The 16311-nt window shown below is 40.9% G+C and overlaps 1 non-coding gene across 1 annotated transcript; it reads left to right on the plus strand.

Annotated features, from left to right (window-relative positions):
- The first annotated feature begins 3295 nt into the window (after positions 1–3295).
- On the plus strand, positions 3296–3426 carry LOC142454101 (small nucleolar RNA SNORA38). Its single transcript, XR_012785628.1, has one exon. It is a non-coding gene; the product is annotated as a small nucleolar RNA SNORA38 (small nucleolar RNA).
- Positions 3427–16311: the final 12885 nt, after the last annotated feature.

Raw genomic sequence — 16311 nt, forward strand, 5'->3', positions numbered from 1 at the left:
TGCTCTGCAGGAGACCCACAAAACCCCAAACTCAATGCCACCAGTCAAATCTGACTCCTGGCCATCCTTACGGAACAGAGGGAACTGCCCCTGTGGGCTTCTGAGATGGTAACTCTGCACAGGATTAGACAGCCCAGTCTTCCTCTCGCGGAGCGTCTGTCCGTTTGGAATCACAGTCTAACATGTAACCACGAAGACATGAGGGGCCCTCCTGTGAGCTAGTCTTTCACCCTCCATTCACCAAGTCATAATAGGAAAGGACATGTGAGAATGGAACTAAGGGCAAACAGGCCAAGAGCAGGCTGGCACAAATGACTATGATCAAAGAGAGCAAATGGACCAGTAGAGTCCTGGAGAACTACAGTCCTGAGGCACAAAGTTCTCTTGGTTTATGTGCGAAGTGTGATAGGTTTCCGACTCCATCGGTGACTTTCTTCTGCCTCCCCAGGATGCAATTGCCAGGTGCACCCAGGTGCCTATCGTGGGGCATTTCTCAAGAGCATTTGGAGTCTTACTGTCATGGAGTACTTTCCTGCCTGGAACCTGTACCAGAATAGTAGGCTTTGTGTTAACTTATTTCTAATATTCCAAAATTTCCCAACTCACTTTTGTTCTAGAGATGAGAAGCCAAGTCGGAGAGAACGTAAGTGAGTTGTCCAAGATCATGCAACTAGTAAGTGGGGACGTTGTGATTTGAATCCAGGGTTGTGTAATGACAGAATTGAAGATCTTAAACGCTGCCATGTGATGGGAATGTGGTGATAGTCATGGAGGTGCTGGAACTGCTGCTAATGATGGTAGTTAATCCTTAAGAAGTTATAATGTGTGCATTAAGTGCTTCGCTATTTATTAACACATTGAAAGCATGCAATACATTATTTTACAGATGAGGCAATGCAGGCACACATAGCTTAAATAAATCATCCAAGATCACAGAGCTACAAAGTAATAGAGCAATTTTTTAACCCTATGCAATTTGGCTTCAAATGGTATTATGTATTTGTAATCTATTTATTCACATCTTCTTTTCAATCAGCTACATTTAATGCAAGGATATATTTATGCCTTGGAGTTATGAAGATTAATATGCTATGAGTAAGGGGCTTATTATTTATCGGGATGTTTAGAAACATGTAAACCAATGATGATGATATCATGTGACAAGTACAATACAGTAAGTTTACTTGGGATCTCTGGGAGCTCAGAGGACGGTGAGAAATTCCCTATCCTGGGATTGAAAAGGGTAGTTCCATAAACGAAAGGGACTTAAGGGAGCTAATGCATAAGATCTACTAGCATTTCAGTATTGTGAAAGTTGTGTGTAGTCAGTGACAAGAAAGAAAACAGAAACTGAAAGACTATTCATTGGGCTAGAGTATGTGCTCTAGGAGTGTTGGGTCAGGGGGGTAAAAAATGACATTATTCACATTAGGAACGGTTTCTTTGATCTCATGAGGAGTTGGGATTAGTTCCTTTTGTCGTGAGTGCCTTCACAATTCCTGAGGACATGGCCTATATTTATTTTATACTGTCATCTTCTAACTGTAATAGTGCATTTTCTGCTGTCTGTGCACATTGGTGGCGGGAGCTAATGGAATATCCAACTCTGTTGTAGATGCTTTGTGAATGACACACGCAAAAACTTTAAGCTTGTTCAAGCTGGCATTTAGGAGGCTCCAGTGACCTGAATTTGGAGCAGGCCCTGACCTAAGGCAGTAAAAGCTCTGACCGAGAGTTTGCTGCGAGGGAACTGCTGAAATGTCGCTCATTCTCCCCTCCATTGCTGCCTCGCAATTTGTCAAATGGCTTTCTTTGGTGATTAGCTTCAGAGGAGTATAGGAACCCAATAGACAAAGAGGAAGCCTGCAATGGGTGATTGACGTGCACGGTGGAGCTTTAGCCTAGAGATGTCAGCGCTGTGATTCCGAGAGTATGTATAAGATAGAAAGGACATCGCATTCTCCCATTCCGCAGGCTGCGTTTGGCTCAGTGTCTGAGTAGCGGCTCCCCTGGGCGACATGCTCTCTGCCTGGATACCTGAGCCTTTGGGCGGCTTCTCCAGTTTGCAATGCCGTGGACATGGATAGAGGGAAGAATAGAGTAGGCGACATCTGCTTGAACATTATTTCTCTTAGGTGCCATTGGTTCGCTTTTGATAAGTAGAGCGGTTTCAGGAGCACTAGACCTTCTTTCCCAGGCTGGAATTCTTTTGGTTCTTGGCAACATCATCATATAGCAAATTAGAAGAAAATTTTAATATAAAAATTGAATAAAGTGAAAAGGGCACCAACAGAAGACTGTGGATTTTAGTGTCTTCTCCTCTGCTTTGTGGCTGTTATTGTACTGTGACCACTGGGAACTTACTGAATCTGCAAATCTCAGTTTTTTTTATCTGGGAATGAATTCCTGTTTCATGCAGTTGGTGAGAGGAGAAAGTGGGATAATTCATATGGGAGTGATTGTTGAATGATGCTGTACAATTTTACATATTTCTGTTCACAACAGGAACTCTGACTGCACAGTAGTCAAACACATGACTGCCGACTTAAAAGTTGGTGTTTCTGTTCTAGCCTGTGGTTCATGAGATCGAGGCCTAGTAGTCTGCTTCCATTAAACCACAGCCTAGAAAAGCTCTTGGGGGGAGTCCTGCATGTTCTTATGGTATCACTGTGAGTCAAAAGCTGGTTTGACAGTTCCTAACAAAAATAACATTAATAAATTGACAAGTTACATGGTCTATTAGTCCCAAGTATTCTCCTCATATTCTGGATTGTATGTGTAATATTTATGTCTTAGTAAGCATATCTACTAGCAGTGTTTTGTATTTAAAGTAAGAAAGAAAAGACTTCTAACCGTCCAACCTTTGGCTCATATCGGTCAACTCAGAGCGACTAGAAGCATTGAGTCACCCCTGGTGACTTCACCCTGACAGAGGGATGGCATGAAGGCGTGTGATTCCTTGGGCAGGAGTCTCTGCACTGGATTAAAGGGGTGCTGTTTACTGGAGAGGACTGTTTTAAAGATTAAGTGATTTAACTCTTGCAAAACATGTGAAACAGTATTGAATGAATATAAGCACCTGTTTTTATTGTAATAACTACATTACACTCTCAGGACACTTGTGAGAATTGTTCAAATTTATTCTGGGCACAGTAAAGAAGCACTGTGAGTTTAAAGCTGTTTTTGAGTCCTTAGTTTGCTTGTGTCTTGGAAATTTCCTCCATTTTTCCCAATTCAAGCTACTTATGAGGGGCTTCAAAAAATGAGTAGAAAATGGAATGAAAAGAAAATTTAGTCCTCCAATATAGGCGTGTCTGTGGTTCCCTGTCCTTAGACACATAAGAATTAAAGGCAAAGAAAGGTGGATTTGGAGAAGTTTGGGGCCAGCTTGCTCCTTGCAGGCTCCAGAGTTCCCATCCCACACTGAAAAGAAAATGTAATTTTTCCATGAACTTTTTTGAAGACCCCCATCAAACAATATCTCAGTCCCAAATCTCAAATAGATTTTATGCCTGCTTTCCTGTAGAAAATAAAATTGATTTGAAAAGCAAGTAGTAAAATCAACTTTCACAAAGATCATCCATATCTATCAGTAATTAATGGAAACTGGCCATTTAAACAAATCCTATTATGACACTGAGGAGTAAGTGTCAGACTGCTAATAGGAAGGCCAGCAGTTCAAACCCACCAACCACTCTTTGGGAGGAACTTGGAACTGTCTGCTTCTGTCGAGATTTACAGCACTGGGAACTTCATGTGGGGGTCACTGTGAGTCAGAAGAGAGTCACTGTGAGGTTATGAAGGATTTTAAGAGGTATTCTTAATCAATTTATGGACTTATTAGAACTAACTTTTTTGAGCATGTTTGACTTTTTATTGTAAACTTATTATAGTTTGCAATAAAATATAAGTTTACAATAGTTTTATTGCAAATTTAATATATATTGCTTCTTAATATAGAAATATAAGAAAGAAAGCATAGTTAGTTGAAAGCAAAATAAAATCCCCCTTGGTTCATCACTTAGTTGTTGACATGCAGGTGTATTATTTTATTTTGGTTAACGTTTTCAAATTACATTTATTTGAATTAAACAAATGCCTCTCACATTTAATATGGAGAAGAAAAAGACTTGTCATGAGAACTTTACTTCAGGTTCAAAAGACAAACAATTAGGGTTTTAAAATCCTAATCTAGAAATGCCTTTGTAGCCCCATTTAAATATGTAACTCAGGTGAGAAGTGTAGGAAATCTTTAGTGAATTAATTTCCATAGCAGGCATAACCAACTTTTCTTTCAATTTTACCTTCATTGTGTGATAAGCAATAAATCACAAATTTCCATCCCTGCACACACTGCTTTCTAGCTCAATTATCCTGAAAATGTCCAGAGAGAGCCTTCCTAAGAATGATTTAAAAGGAGAGAGTATATCTGAGTCAAATATGTTTCATAAAATTATTCACAGAACACGCCTTTGGTGGATTCTCAAATGTCACTTTGAATCTATTGTCTCCATCTTCTTTATCCCTCTCACCCCTGCACTCCCACAAGCCACTGGGAATTAGTATGGACACATTGGTTCTCCTAATGGTTCCTGTTTTCTATGTGCTTGATCCAGTAGATATTGGAAGAAAATCGACTAGAGTAATTTAGTGGCAAGAGAACCACATTTGAAAACTCTGGATACACTAGCTGTTCAAGAGAAGTCAGACAATTTTGTGCTTTCTTTAATTTGCAAAGACATGGACAGGCCGTGAGAGCCACACATAGATGCTGTCGAGATAAATTAAAGGTGCCATTCTCTTTTCCTAACAGGTAAATACCAGTTAAGAGTAGATCAAAGCGACTTTAATCAAAGCACCTGGATGCTAACCATGATTGCAACAGCAGTGTAAGAGAGGGGCTGGCCCCTTTCAGCTGCTCTGCTCTGAAAGTTTGCTGGAGAGGAACTGGACTGTCACTGATTCCTTCACAAGGACTTTGCAAATATTTATTTGAGCACATTTATTCAATCAAATGAAATTCCCAGAAGTGCTAACATAGGCTTCCCTTTCTCCCGTTAATTCTTTGCCTTTTGCCATAGGTTCATAGAGGTTGTGAACATTAACCACCTGTCATCTCAGTTTGACTCTCATCAAAGAATGATAGACAGTGACACAGTTAACGGACCTCACTTAAACGAGGCGCAGGACTTCTCTCACTTGCTCGGCCTGTCCACAGGACCAGATACGCAGTTTGCTTGTCCTGTAGTCCATATTTTCCCCCTCATCCTCCCAGTTCTTGTTGATAAGAATGGAGTAGGCAAGAGTTTCCCAGAGGGGGATGATGTACACAGCTCCGGGATCCATGTGTGCATACAGAATGTCCACAGCTGTCAGTCTGTGTCTGAGTAGACAGATGCATATGGCATATGCATTGAAATACAATTATAATTTTATGATATACATAAATACAATTTTATCATCTGTGTGCATTAAATGTCATGTTTAGCTGTCCTATATGTATGCACGCCCACACAGTTCACAGAACACAATAAGTCATACGTGCAAATAATAATATTGTTACATCGTGGGTTGCAAATGGTTCCATGTTTGACTATTAGCTTAGGGGTTGGCAGACTGAAGCCTCCTAGCGATAGAGGAGAGGGCTGGTGCTCTGCTTCTGCAAGGTGACAGTCTTGGACCCCCTGTGAGATAGGTGTACTCTTCACACCTGGGGTCACCATGAATGGGAATCAACCCAATGCCAATCAAGGACAGCATCGTCATCACATACATACAGAAAACTGTATGCACACAGTATGTGCATTAAAGTGTGTGTGTGTAGAGGTTGGGAGCCTTGGTGGTGTAGTGATTATGTGTTGGTCTACTAACCACAAAGTCGGCAGTTCAAAACCACCAGCTGCTTGGGGGAAGAAAGACAAGGCTTTTTACTCCTGTAAAGATTTACAATCTCAAAAACCCACAGGGACCGTTCTATTCTTCCCTATCGCGTCACTGTGAGTCAGAATAGACTTGAACGCAGTAGGTTTTGTGAGTTTGAATTATGAAGTGGGACTTTCTGCCCTCATAGGACAGCCACTCCTACACAAATTAAATGCTCGTTATGAAAAGCATTGCATTAGTGTTCAGATTCTTCATTTTATTTCTTTTGTTTTAATCTAATGTTGCAAAGTCAGATTTTAAACTTTTAGAAGATTAAGGGTCTTGCTTTTCATAGTAATCATTTTTAGCTGCACTCAATGCTCAATTGGAAAGAGGTGGGGTGTATAGCATGTAGCCATATTTCATTTTGCTTTTCAAATAGCACAAGATGTGAAAAGAACATTTGGGAAGGGAAAATGGCAAACACTGTGAGCACATAAAGGAAGGAAGCATTAATTCTGATGATGGATGAAGACAGGCTTTTAGGAGGAGGAGTGTGTATATATACATATATGTAATTTCAAAATAATATACACAATGCATACATGCAGTACATGTAATATCGAGGTGATATAAATATAATATCTGTCTACACCCATAGATGGGCCTTGACGAATGGACAGTTTCTGACAGCGTGAACGAGGAAACAGGGCAGTGCAAGTGGGAGATGGGTGTAGAAAGGAAATTGACTCAGCAGATGGTCTGTATGAAGCCAACACCAAGGGTGAACTTGTGTAGTGGTCAAGGAATGGATTAGGCTGGGCTGGGCTGATAGGTATTTCAGAGACACACCAGGAATAGTCTTATAAATGAAACTAAGAAATTTTAATTTATTTTAAGGATGAAAAAAGAGCTTACCTTTTTAAAATTAAAATGAAAAGTCCTTTTAAAAAATTAAAACATGTCAAATATATTTTAAGCCTGTAAGAACTCACTTGTTGATACCTGGCACGTGAGTGGCAGCCTGGAGACAGTGAGGACAGGTAGGCCACTGAGGGCAGTTACTGGAAGAGGTGTGGTCAAAGGCAGCAGAAGAGAAGATGGAAGTGATGGCAGAGGTCACAAAGTATGTAGTCACAATAACTACTCCATGCATATCGACTGAATGCAATATTAAATAGGATGAAAATTAAATTTGTTATGGGAATTAAATAATGAAGAGTAATTGTTTGAATAAAAACCTTCAGGCATTTTTAGCTAAACTTATTCATGAGATGGTGATGCAATCAAAACACAAATTTAACCAAGGGGTTGTCATATTCCATGCTATAGATGTTTTCAGAGAAGCCCTGCAGGCCTAGTGAGTTGTGTGCTGGGCTGGTGACCACTAGGTCAGCAGTTCGAAACCAGTCCAGCTCCATGGGAGAAAGATGCAGCTTTCTACTCCCAAAGAGATGACCAGTGTGGAAAACGCACAGGGGCAGTTCTCTGTCCTAGGGTTGCTGGGAGTTAGAATGAACTTGGTGGCAGTGAGTCTGGTTTTAGGGGAGTTTAAAGGAGGTAGAACTCTCTCTTTGCAGGATGCCTGGGGGCCTTGGTGAGGGGTTGATGACATTGTTAGCTGCCATTGAGTTAATTCTCACCCATAGTCACCTCGGGCCCCACCGAAGGAAACACGATGCCAGCCTCGCAGGTGCTCCCAAGATGCAGCCCATTGCTGCAGCCACAGTGTCACTCTAGCTCCTTGAGGGGTTTTCTCACTTGTCTACTTTACCAAACTTGATGGCCTCCTCCAGGGGCTGGCCTCTCCTTGTGCCATTCTTGCCTTGAAGGAGCACTCTGGTCATACCTCTTCAAAGACAGATCAGTTTGTCATTTTAGCACTCTTTCATGTGTCAGGCAATGAAGGAGGGCACACGTGTCCAAGACAAGAGAACAAGCAGACACAGAGGCCATACAGCACGATGTATGATCAGGTGAGAGCACAAAGTTTGTGATCCGAGTTCCAGAGATGAACTTGAACCAGGCCTGTGTTTGGCCACAAAAGAACTTAGTTTTAATGTTGTAGTAAGTTCAAGATATTATTTTACTTACTACTTTCATAGCAGAAATAAGCCTGCTAATTTCTTAAAGGTCATTCATAACATGGCATAATAAATGAGACAAATTTTCTAAATAGCTGTTAGCACAAATAATCAATGCTGCTATGCACTTCATCACTTTATAACTCTAGTGGACAACAAGGTAATTGCATATTCTTCTTTTTTTATATATCATTTTATTAGGGGCTCATACAAATCTTATCATATTCCATATATACATCGATTGTGTAAAGCACATTTGTACATTCATTGCCCTCATCATTCTCAAAATATTTGCTCTCCACCTAAGCCCCTGCCATCAGCTCCTCATTTCTCCCCTCCCTCCCTGCTCTCTCCTCCCTCATGAACCCTTAGTAATTTACAAATTACTATTTTGTCATATCTTGCCATGTCTGACGTCTCCCTTCACCTACTTTTTTGTTGTCCGTCTCCCAGGGAGGAGGTCACATGTAGATCCTTGTTATCAGTTCCTCATTTCCAACCCACCCTCCCAATATTGCCACTCACACCACAGGTCCTGAAGAGATCATCCGCCCTGGATTCCCAGTGCTCCCAGTTCCTATCTGCACCAGTGTACAAACTCTGGTCTAGCCAGATTTATAAGGTAGAATTGGGATCATGATAGTGGGGAGGAGGAAGCATTTAGGAACTAGAGGAAAGTTGTATTTCTCATTGTTGCTACATCACACCCTGACTGGCTCATCTCCTCTCTGGGATCTTTCTGTAAGGGGATGTCCAGTGGCCTACAAATGGGCTTTGGGTCTCCACTCTGCCCTTCCCCCCCCCAATCAAAATGATATGATTTTGTGTTCTTATGATTCCTGATACCTTATCCCTTTGATACCTTGTGATAGCTTTTTCCATGTGGGCTTTGTTGCTTCTGAGCTAGATGGCCGCTTGTTTACCTTCAAGCCTTTAAGACCCCAGATGCTATTGCTTTTGATAGCCAGGCACCATCAGCTTTTTGGGGCCACATTTGCTTATGTACCCATTTGTTTTCAGCAATCGTATGAGGGAGGTGAGCATATAATGACATGATCTTTTGTTCTTTGATGCCTGATAACTGATCGCTTTGGCACCTTGTGAGCACAGAGGCTGGTGTGCTTCTTCCATGTGGGCTTTGTTATTTCTTCACCACATTTGCTTATTCACCTGCTTTGTCTTCAGTGATTGTGTAAGGAAGGTGAGCATCATAGAATGTCAATTTAATAGAAGAAAGTATTCTTACATTGAGGGAGTACTTGAGTGGAGGCCCAATGTCCTTCTGCTACTTTAATACTAAACCTATAAATATATGCACATAGATCTATTCCCCATCCTCATATATAAATATATTTACATATGCATATGCATTTATTTAGACCTCTATAAATGCCCTTTGCCTCCTAGCTCTTTTTTCTATTTCCTTTGACTTTCCTCTTGTCCCACTATCAGGCTCAGTCTTCATTTGGGTTTCAGTAATTCCTCTTGGTTACATCACCCTTGATCACACCCTACCAGGCCTCCTACACCCTCCTCACCACTGATTTGGATCACTTGTTGTTCCCTTGTACCTGGGTTTGCTAACACCACTACCTTTCCCCCCACCTTCCCCTCTCCCATGTCCCCAGGAACTGTCAGTCCCGTTGTTTTTCCTCCAGATTGTTCATCCAGCCTATCTTATTTAGACAAACTGTGGAGATAATAACATGCACAAAAACAAGACAGAGCAAAACCAAGCAACAATATCCAACAAAACTACAACAAACCAATGACAAAAAGCAAAACACAATAAGAAATAAAAGCTTGTTGTTAGTTCAAGGATTCTTTGTTGACCTTTAGGAGTGTTTTCCAGTCCAGTCTGTTGGGGAACCAAGCCCTGGACCCAAAGTCCACCTTTGGTATTCCCTAGGGACCTCGCCACTCCATTCCCTTGCTGTTCTGTTGCACCCCCTTAGTGTTTTACCTCGGTGTGGCAGGATCATATTTGGTGCAATTCCCACACTGTGTCTCTGGTGTTGTCCCCTGTAGGGCTATGGGCAGTGAGGGATGTTATGTCTCATAGTGCGGCCAGCCATGTGGTCCTCTCTGTGGACTTGCTTCTCTAATTGGGAACATCATCCTGAAGGTCTGGTGGGCCAGGATGTGCTCTGCCCTCTCCTCCTTCCCCTTCATCTGCTCCCGTGTGCTCTGATCAGATATGTCCCTCTCCTGGAGCTGCAGATCCACTGCTGTCCTTTGAAATGTATTCTTCTTGGGGGAGGGGCAGGTTTCCATGTAGTAGTTGGTATTGGGGCCAGCCCCTCAGACTTAGTTCTTCTTTTTTATTGCAGAATGTTATGTCTATCTTTCCGTTACTTGCACACCTTAGGAAACTGTCCCGTTTGGCATAAGACTAAGAGCACCTTTGACCAGTTTAGTTTCCTACACCATTTTTCTTCTACCTAAGTCCTAGAAATTAATGTAATGACTCTGAAGACATGTTTGCAAAATCACTATAATACCTCAATTGTCATGTTACTAAAACTATCTATAGAAAGAAATTAGAAACCCTAAAAGCCTGATGTCCACAGAATCCCCTGGGATTGGCCAAACATGTTATACCATGAACTTAGAATGGAAACCGAGTGGGAGCTTTCACTCCCAATAAAACTTTCCAAGATTTTTTTTTAACTGTATGAATGAGCCAATGCTGCTGCTGTTTCCAGCAGAGATCCTCGGAGGGTAGACGAGCATCGGATTCATTACTAAGCTATTAAAATGCTTTTGCATTAAATCTCTAGACTAAATCTGATCTAATTGATTTACATTTCCTTAGTTCACAGACTACAAAGGATTCTTTTTGGAATGTTTTCTCCATAGTCATAATTTTTGAGAAAATAAAGACATTATCTAAGTTTGAGATGCGTTAGTCTGGATTCTCTAAAGAAGAAAGCCAGTGTCACTGTGTATGTTTGCATATGAAAGAGATCTCCATCAAGATGTAGTTTACACAGTAGTTTGAGTAGCTAATCCCAGTCCAGTTCAAATCAGACTTCTCATGACTCATGGGGCTGTGGCAGCTGATGAACAGGAAGCAGGGGTGAGCTGGTGGATGCAGAGGTGAATGAATCCGAGATTGCCCTAATGAATCTACCTTTGGCAGTGTGTTGATGGCTCCTGGGATTGGCAGGCCTTCCCAAGAGGAGATGGAGGAACCCAAGGTAGGATTTAGCTCTTTGGAAGGCAAAGGGTCGATGAGAATTCAGCTGAGATGACGATGTCTCTCTCATTAAAAAGGCCACACCCCAGAAGTACTATCAGGCTGTTGCATGATTGATAGGTTGGGCTTTACTCCTACCTTCGCTCAGGAGTGTCCAGTTGAACACAGACACTACGTCTCACAAGGACTACCGACAATACAGCATCTTGCACTGGGATGCATATAAAGACCAATGACAGAGCACATGAACCTCAGGGAGTCTTCATGATTCCAGAAGCTGCATTCCATCTGGACCCAATTCTAGCTTCCTGACAGGAGTGTTAGGAGTAGAGACACCCAAATCAGGAAGTTCTCCTTGTGTGTGCACACCAGCATAAGGTAGAACAAGAGACATTCATATACTGGTTGGCATCTGCAAGTCACAATAATCTTACAGACATTCTCAAATTCGAGAACATTTATCCTAGACTATAAGTTGGGTGCAATTCAAGAGATCTCCAGTTTGAAACCACTAGAAGCTTCAGGGATAAACACGGGGCCTTCTGTTCTCGTGAAGCATTACCATCTGGGAAACTCACAGGGACAATTCTACCCTGTCCTATAGGTTTCCGATGATTTGACATCAACTCAATGGCAGTGAGTTTAGGTTTGACCTTGTAATTTCTTAAAATAGCTTTTCCTAAATCTAATTTTTAATCTAGAATTCACACATTTGATAACACAGCCATTTCAGCCACATCAATTGGATAGTACTCTCATCTACTACTAGCTTGCTGATGTAATTGCTCCCCTACTCCTCTTCCTAGTAACACAGCTCTTCCCTTTGATGGTCTGGGCCTTCAAAATGATATGAACTCACCTTTAACCTTGCCTTAGTAGCCATTGCTCTTTATCGTTCTTTGAGAGGGGCTGACTCCTTATTGAATTCTTCCCTTCATCAAATGGGCTGGTGGAGGAAGCCCATACATTTTGCTCCTAAGAAGTTCAGCACCAGTAATATTGGAAAATCAGCAGTTGTAGAATCATTTAACCTTCATTTCCTGCAGGCAAGTAAATGATTGGATGTAGCTGGAAGTAGACAACATTCTGGAATATGCCTCCGAATGATTTGTATATTTTTCTGGAGTTAAAGGTTTAGAATAATTGATTTACTAATATCCTAAAGTTAGAAGAATAATTTTTTTCTTTCTAGAATTTTTTTTAATGTTCTAGCTGTATGGCTTCTTCCAATCCTGATGAAAATCCAGCCTTCCTTGCAGAAAACAAACATTGTATGCTCCTCTGACTTTAGATAATACCACAAGGATAAATTCTGGAGTATGGACCCAGTGAGATAAAATAGTAAGTATGTATATGAATACACCAATGAGAAATAGACATGTGGACTCATGGCACATAAATGAACACATGTAAAGTAGCGATTTTTTAAAAACACAGATGTTGCAAACTTGAAGTAAAATATAAATTAAGTTAATTCTTATTTTGTATATTTTCTGGATATTAACTTTAGTCGATTGCCTTTAGTCCAATATTTGAAAATAGTTTACACCAGTTTAAGAGGAGGTGGTTTGTAAGAGAGGTGTCTGTTCCTGAGGATCACTCATTTCTGCAGATTATCTTTTTGCAGGTGACAATATTATCTATGGTTTTAAGAATTTTATGAAACTTTGTAAAATGTTTTCACTTTGTATGTGAGGCAGTTAGTTTATTGTGCCAACCTGGCCAATAAACACATGTGGTGTTAATTGAAGGGTGGAGGAATAAATGGCTCGGTGAGCCTCGCCTTTCTGGTTCTTGGGTCTCTTGCTTTCTGATGGTTGGACCAGGGTGCAGCTGCCTTAGCCAGTTCCCTGCTTCAGCTTGCAAGGCTCACTTCCTGCAAAACATCCCTGAGGAGAAGCTGATGCACCTCTGGGTGATGGAGCAGCTGTGTGGAGACCCCTGCCAGTGCTGAGATGCTTTCATGTTCACTGATTTGGCTTTCATCCTGCAGTTGACATCATAGTGTGTGTTTTGAGAAATGGAGGAGGACTTCGTGGATTGGTATCAGACATACAGGTTAACGTTGGATTTGTGAGTTTGGGCAGCATTGGGTTGGGATGTTTTCTTGATGTGCACTTAACCTTTATATAAAACTCTCTTATACATGAGTTTCTGTGGATTTGTTTCTCTAAAGTATCCAGACTAACACAGTATGTTTGCTATTTTAAAGTTTTTGTTTTCCAATTTCTTCAAAGTTGTTAGCACTAAAATTCTGGAAACATGAGAATGTGTTCTTTAGCACCTTATCATTTGCTCTTCCTTATGAACCATTTAAAATTTGTTTTAGTTTTAATTTTTCTGCTTTATTTTCGATTGAGGTTTTTATCTGTCTTGATTTGTGATGGTTGTTGGTTTTAAGAATTATCTTCTAAACATAAAATCCAGGATTGGGAAATCTATAGAGACAGTAACTGGATGAATGCTTCTTTGGGGATTGTGTTAGCCCGGGTAGACTAGAAAAACAAATCCATAGTAACTCCTATGTGTATAAGAGGTTTATCTAAAGGGTAATTGTACATTAAGAAAGCATCCCAGCCCAGCCCAGTCCAAGCCCATAAGTCTGATATTAGCACATATGTCTGATACCAATCTATAAAGTTCTCTTTAGACTTAAAGTACATGCAACAACACTGAATACAGAATGGTTACAGGCCAGTAGAAAGACTTGGACCCAGTGGTGTTGTAAGCATCTCAGCTCTGGCAGCAGTCTCTGTGTGGCTTCTTCAGGTCCAATGTTCTCGGCATCAGGGTTGGTCCATGTGAGTTCTCCTCAGGGATGTCTTGCAGGGAGTCAGACTTGTCAGTAGAGCGTCTCAAGGGAGTGAATTAGTGAGAGAGAGGTGTCTCCCTCTCCAAGGAGTAAAGGCCAGATTTCCCAGAATTCTCAGGAGAAGGCCATGCTCACACAGAGGCCTCATTGGCTATGACCCGATTGATGGGCTAGACTCCACCCCATCACTCTTAATCCGCTCAAATTGACACCAGATTATGTAACTACCACAGCGAATAGCAGGGAAGGTTGGGGGGAAATAGGGAATTAATAATGATGTGTACAACAATGAAGAATATGTTCTTAAACTGATTGTGGTAATTATTGTAAAACTCCTCTTGATGTGGTGAACAAATGACTTGTATGAGATGGGAATTATATGCCGATAAAACTGTTGAGAAAAAAAAAGAAAATGAAAGGTAGGCTTGAAAAAATAGCATCTTTCTTCCCAGCCAGTCAGTGAGTGAACAAAGAACTCTAATGGTTGATTTGGAGATAGTAAATTTAAAAGGTTGCAAAAAGATAGGTTGTATTCATGGATCACCAGAATAAATAGACAGGTGGGGCTTTGGAGCTGGTGTAGGAGTAGTAGATGTTCTAAGCAATTCTAATTCTGGATATTTCATGACAAGAACAACAACAACCAAAACACAGATCACAAATGTTTCTGTGTACCAAAAAGAACACCCAAGCAAAAAATAGAGTGTCACTATCCATCAAAGGAAGAGAGCAAGCAGTGAAAGAGTCTACAAAGAGTAATTCCATGTTCTTCCAGGCTGATAGAGTCATGCATTTACAGGCAGCAGGATTTGAACTTGTTTTCATCTACACAGCAGACCCTACTGTGGAATGTCTTTTAAAATTGTTGAGGGAGATCACACCATTATAAGCAAGCCAAGTTCTTTTTTTAAGGGTATGTGGAAGACCACTATAAAAAATACATTTGGAGGCTCAATCCCTAAACTTGTCTTAAGAAGAGCCACTTTTCAGGGACCAGGAAAAGTTACCATCATTAGAATTGGCTTGTGAGGATTACTATACCAAAACTCAACTAGCTAATGACTTGACATAGAAGTTCCCAGCTTTAGCATGCGTCGTGGCCTTAATAGTGAATGTAACCTTGAGGAATTTGAGCTCATTAGAATGATGGAAGCATCATTTATCTTGATAACTAGATGTGCCCTTTTTAAGGACTTGATATATAGTGGGTTTTCTCATCCCAGGCATAAACCTGGAATTCTTCATTTATGGAGTGTTCTGTCTACTCCATGTCATCTGTCCCCACCTACATGAGGCAGTTAGAGCTCTTTCTTCTGTGTGACTTCTCCTGGCTACGTTGATAAAAGGTCCTGCTGGACAGCAGTCTTGTGTAGTTTGGCTGCTTCTCAAATAGTACTCTGAGAAGCTGGCGTATTCATAGGTGCTATTCATAAACAGAGGGGTGGCATAGTACTTAGGGACTTGGATGCGAACTGAAAATATGAGGAAGGATATGAAGAGACAAGGCCAAAGTTTGGCCCTTTGAACCCCTTCACTGCTCCTCTGAAGAGAGATGTCGCAGTCGGCTCCAGGAAAGATGAAAGCCTTGCTACTCTTCTGCTTCATCGAGTCAGATGGCAGTAATGAGAAATCCACTCAGCAGCAATGAATATGTAAAGAGGAATTTCCATCAAATAAGCCTGGGATTGGTGGGGATAATCACTATCCTTATTACACTATGTCTCCCATACTTTAATTGGCAATTTCCCACATGGATCTCTACAAAGGTAAAAGAATTTTGACCCCTGGAACTCTCATGTCGCGATTACGTTCCACTTTCTTGGGACTAGCATTTCAATGTGCTCTCTTGCACACGTGGGACGAAATAGCCTGCATCATCGTCATTGATTTTCTTTTCTTTCCCTAGTTTCTGTGAGGGTTTTTGAAGGTGGGGACTAGGAATTGCTTTTGCTTTCTCCAAACTGGGCACAAAAACCTAAATTTAGAAGGACTTTCTATCTGTTGATTAACTATCAACAAATAAATGAGTCAGAAGGAAAACTGAAAGAATCTTTGGAGATCAAGAATACTGATATTGAAATTTGATGGATACATATTTACTTATGTGTCAGGAATAATTGTCTTCACTTATGTTTCTTTCATTTGGGTCTGAAACATTTGAAAATCCTCCTACGACTGTGCTCTAAGTGTCTTCATTCATTCTGACCTTCTAAGATGAGTAAGACACCTGTCTGTGAAAGATGGCTGAAAATGAAGTTTATCACATGAGAAAATTAATAATCCTCTTGCTCCAAGTGACAACCTATTATCTGTTTAGACATTTTAAAGATTTGTCAGTTTGAGAAATTGAAATT

The sequence above is a fragment of the Tenrec ecaudatus genome, chromosome 7 (genome assembly GCF_050624435.1).
Source record: "Tenrec ecaudatus isolate mTenEca1 chromosome 7, mTenEca1.hap1, whole genome shotgun sequence".
Lineage (NCBI taxonomy): Eukaryota > Metazoa > Chordata > Mammalia > Afrosoricida > Tenrecidae > Tenrec > Tenrec ecaudatus.